Below are 5,210 nucleotides of genomic sequence, written 5' to 3' on the forward strand. Positions count from 1 at the left end.
ACAATGTCATACATTCACCCCAGTAGAGAGATCTGGCCTAAATCCGTTGTTTATTTGCTCACCATGCCATTTCAGTTTGAACCCAGCCATATGCAAATCAGTCTTGACCTTGTGCCCCATGGGAACAGGGTATGCTCAGACATGGATCCCTTTCTCACTCTGCCACTGGATTCAAGATAGCCTGGCTGATGAGGGTTATGAACCCGAAACCGGTCCCAGGATACTTGTATCCGGTCCAGGGAAGACATGCCTTAGCAGTTCGGGCTGGACTGTTCCCCTGAGGCCCAGGGTCAGACTGATTTGCATATGGCCATATCTGAACTGGGATGGTGGAGTGAGCTAAAGAAGCATGATGGATGAAACCCAGATCAGTTGACTGGGGGTGAGTGTTTGATTTGCTCAAACACTCCGTCCATCATCCCCTTTGGTATTGCTATGTTCGCCCTGAGTTGGCAGGGTATGCCCAGACGTGGAACCCTTGCTCACTCTGCCACTGTATTCAAGATAGCCAGGCTGATGAAGGTTATGAACCCGAAACCGGTCCCAGGTTGCTTGTTTCGGTCCAGGGAAGACATGGCTTGGCAGTTTGGGCTGGACTGTTCCCATGAGGTACAGGGTCAGATTGATTTGCATATGGTCATGTCTGAACTGGGGTGGTGGAGTGAACTAAAGAATGAATATGAATTAAACCCAGATCAGTTGACTGGGGGTGAGTGTTTCGTTTGCTCCAACGCTTCGTCCATCATCCCCTTTGGTATCGCAATAGGCATGGAGGCACCCGGGATCATGCGGCTGACAGTGGTGATCTGTGGGCTCGGCCTGCTTCTCTCTTCCTCGGATCTGATCTGTCCAGAGCTGTGTGACTGCCAACAGCAGCAGCATATCTTGTGCACCAACTGGGGGCTTTGAACCGTGTTAAAGGCCAGCAGCCTGCCCAGCTCCAAGAACACCCTCACCTACAGCCTCGGGGGCAACTTCATCAGCAACATCAGCGCATTTGACCTGCCCCGCTTCAGCCGCCTGCAGAGGCTCCACCTGCAGTACAACCAGATTTGCCACATCCACCTCAAGGCTTTCCAAAAGCTAGGCCTCCTAGAGGAGCTCTACCAGGGCAACAACATGCTGTCGGGCCTGGTCCCTGGAACCCTGGCGCCCCGGCAAAAGCTGTGGGTGCTGAACCTGAACGCAACGAGCTGTGCACACTGGGCAAGGGCTGCTTCGGGAGCTTGGGGAGCCTGGTGAAACTGAGGCTGGATGGCAATGTGCTGCAGGGCCTGGAGGAGGCACTCTTCTCGCCACCGGGGAACCTACTGTACCTGCACTTGGTGAACAACCACCGTCGCAGCCTAGGCAGGGATGCTTTCTCGGCCCTGGGTCAACTGCAGCTACTTAACCTCTCAGGCAACCTGCGGCACCCAGCCACCTTTCGCTCTCTGAGTGTCCTAGACACCCTGGTTCTCTCTGCCAACAAGCTACTGCACCTGGGGAACCGTGTGTTTGCAGTTCTGGGGCTGCACGACCGCCTGGTGCTCAGCGACAATCGCCTAGCAGTGCTGGAGGACGATGCCTTTGAGGGTCCGGGGACCCTGCGAGAGCTGAGGCTGGACGGCGACCTCCTGACCCACCTCTCCGGGGCGCTCCTGGGGCCTTTGCCCAGCCTGGAGGTGCTGGATTTGAGCCGCAACCTCTCTCCAGCATACACCAAGCAGTCTTTAGTGGGCTGCCTGCACTGGGGGAACTGAGGCTGCAGGGCAACTTGCTGACCGCCCTCCCTGGCCAGGCCTTTGCTTCTGACCCTGCTCTCCACTGCTTGGACTTGGATGACAACTGCTGGACCTGGGACTTGATTATGAAAAGAAATCTATAATTATGTAGAAGGTAATTAATATTTAAACTGCTGAATGCTAAGGACATGTTGAACACGCAACCAGCACCAGCGCTTGGTTATTGGGGAAGTGTCCAGCACACTCTAGCATCCACACACAGGGAAAGCACTGGCACTCCCCCTGCCTGCCCCCCACCACACGCCCCCAACAGGGATGGCAGCTGACACCCCCTTCCCCTTCCCGATGACTACATCAGCGCGCACATAGAGCACGAACGTCATCATTTATTGAATTCACAGGATGAAAGACAACGTAAATGTTACATCATGCATCTGTCCACATCTCAAGGATGTCTGTCGTAGTTGTGGGACGTATCACAATGTACAGTAGTACAATGTTGTATACAGCTTAACAATGATGCAATACAAATGTTCCTGCTGTGTCAGCGCAGTAATTAAGATGACATCAAAAAGTGAACAACAAGAGATAGAAACAAAAGCTAAAAGGAGACGTAAGATGGGGATGTGGTCATCTAACGTGAGGACGTGGTGTGTGGTCAGGATCGAGGATCCGCCAGTGCATTGTGGGTTCATGGTTGCCTTTGGGTGGTGACTGCGGGTTATCTCCTGGTGTCGGGGAGGGCTGAGGGTCGGTGGCAAGAGGTGCGTTGTGTGCTTGGGGTGTTAGGTAGGACATCACCGTGGCGGTCACGGTGGGGCATCGTCGGTAGGTGCATCAGTGGTGTCCTGTGGTTGGTTATGTGTGTCCCTGTCGGGGGCGTCAGGGTCGCGGTCCATGTTCTCTGTCTCGGTCAGCACCTCTTGGCGTTCCTTATGTAGGGAGCCCAGCATCTCGTCCCAAAATGTTGCGATCAGGAACTTCCGCAATCCCGCGGTTTCCTCATTGTGTAGGGTGATGCTTTCTGCTTTCGCCCAATTGTCCAGGGAGGTGCGCCAGTGTTCCGTTAGGGGTGAGGTGGGTCGCTTCCAGTGTTTTGTGATCAGCCGTTTGGCCATGAGGAGGCCAAGGTCCCAGAAACGAGAGGGGACTTTATTATGCTTGGTCCGCTTGTATAAGCCTAGTATACATGCTTCCCATGTGTGTGGTACCTGCATGGCGATGCAGCCCTCCAATGTCGGCAGCACTGTCTGCCAATATGTCTGAATTTGTGGGCATCGCCATAGCATATGTAGTAAGTCTGCACCCTCCAGTGCACATCACGGGCAGCGAGCTGTGGCGCCCGGGAAGTACAGATTAATTTTGTCTGGCGAGAGATACGCACGATGCAGTATGTAAAACTGGATCAGCTTAAAGCGCGCATTTCGTGGGATGTTCTTGGGGCCCGATAATATCATCGTCCATTCTCCATCTGTCCAGTCCCTCCCCCTGTCAGCCGCCCATTTGTCTCGCAGTGGCTGTAAGGTATGTTGCGTGTGTGACAACAGTGCTTGGGTCAGCCAGTGTACCACGTGTGTACCGTTCCCCATGACGTGTAGGTGCTGTATAAGTTGATGTGTGGGTGGTTCCTCAGCGATGCTCCCCCATCGTTGCGTGTATGCCATGACTATGGAGGCGTGCTGTAAGAACTGCCCCGCTGGAAGACCTGTGTCGCTGGCCAGTGTCATGAAAGGTATCAGGGCGCCATCGGCATATAGGTCTGACATGGTGTCCACTCCTGTGCGTGTCCAGTGTTCCAGTGCTGCTTCCGTGACAACAGATGAGGTCTTGGGGGTGCCCAGGAGTGGTAACGCGGGGTGTATGGTTTAGTGTGTTTAATTAGTTTTAAGCTCCTGGTGTAGCATTTGACAGCTACGGCTGCATGTAGTTGTGATGTTCTCCTCGTGGGCGCCAGGGGGTGGAAGAGGGAATGTATTTGTGCGTGAGACAGCATATCTGTGGCCGTGGCTGTATCCTCTAGGTTCTTTCCCGCGAGCCAGGCTGTTACCCACTGTAATTGTGCTGCCAGATAATAGAGTTCTAGATTCGGCACTGCGAGGCCACCGTCGCTGACTGGGGTTTAAAGTTTCCGCAGGGCCACTCTGGGTCTTCCTGTATTCCATATCAGGTCTCTGACCATGGTTTCCAGCTCTTTGAAAGTGCGGACCTGGACATATGTTGGGATGTTAGCAAAATAATACAGGAGTCTGGGCAGGACGATCATTTTCGTCAATGTCACTCTACTCGGCACATTGAGTGGGAGTGTCTTTCAAAAGGAGATCTGGGATCTTATGGACGTTATGGCGCGTGTCAGGTTGCCATCTAGGATGTCCGGGGGTGTTCTATATATGTATATGCCTAGATACTTGAACGTGGTGTGGTGCCATGGTAGCCGCTCGCCGTGGATCGCGATCTCAGGGTCAGGAGTGTCTGGAGCGAATGCATACGCCCCCGATTTGGCCCAGTTAACTTTAAGGCCTGACATGGACTCAAAGGATCAGAAGATTTCTGACAGCTTCGGCGGTATGCGGGTGAGGTCTTTGAAATACAAGAGTAGGTTGTCCGCATATAGCGATACTATGTGTACGCCGTCCGCCACTGGGATGCCCCAGTGTATGCCTCTGGCGCGCAATACCTCGGCAAGGGGTTCTATTGCCAGTAAGAATAGTAGTGGGGATAGTGGGCAGCCCTGTCTGGTGCCGCGTCGGACTCTGATTGAGTTAGACATCAATTTGCCGGTGCGGACTCGTACTTCTGGGTGACCGTATAGCAGTCCGACTAGTTCAATATAGTCGTCTCCTAACTCGAATTTGCGCAACACTGATAGCAAGTAAGGCCATTCGACAATCAAATGCCTTCTCAAGGTCTAGAACCAGGCAACCCGAGCGTGGCCATTCCTGCACTGCGTAGGTCCGTATGCGGAACAGCCTCCGTATATTGTGGGAGGTACACCTAGCGGGCACAAAGCCGTTCTGGTCAGTGTGCACCAAGGCAGGCACTAGGGCTGCCAGGCGTCTGGCTAGGGTCGACGCCAAGATCTTATAGTCTGTGTTCAGCAGCGCCAGTGGCCTATATGATCCAAGGAGCATGCCATCCCGGCCTGGTTTAAGGAGAGACACCAGTGTCGCCTCATTCATTGACCTGGGTAGAGCTGAGTCTTCCAGCGCCGCCGAATACACCCTGAGTAGTTCCGGGATCAGGATATCGGAGCAGGCTTTATAATACTCCGCCGGTAACCCATCTGGGCCGGGGGCTTTGCCATTTGAGAGAGCGAAGATGGCCTCTCGCAGCTCATCCGCCACCAACGGGGCTCCCAGGTCGTCACGCTGGTCATCTGTTAGGACAGGTAGTGTGATTTTGTCCAGGTATGTCGTGATGGACGATTGTGCAGTAAGCAGCCGGGACTCATACAGCGCACTGTAGTGTGCCACAAAGGCCTCGTGTATT

The 5,210-nt window shown here is 53.9% G+C and overlaps 1 pseudogene; it reads left to right on the forward strand.

Annotated features, from left to right (window-relative positions):
- The first annotated feature begins 768 nt into the window (after window positions 1-768).
- LOC147751038 (uncharacterized) lies at window positions 769-1,867 on the forward strand (annotated as a pseudogene).
- Window positions 1,868-5,210: the final 3,343 nt, after the last annotated feature.

This window comes from Lissotriton vulgaris, chromosome 1_1, assembly GCF_964263255.1.
Source record: "Lissotriton vulgaris chromosome 1_1, aLisVul1.2, whole genome shotgun sequence".
In the NCBI taxonomy this organism is placed as follows: domain Eukaryota; kingdom Metazoa; phylum Chordata; class Amphibia; order Caudata; family Salamandridae; genus Lissotriton; species Lissotriton vulgaris.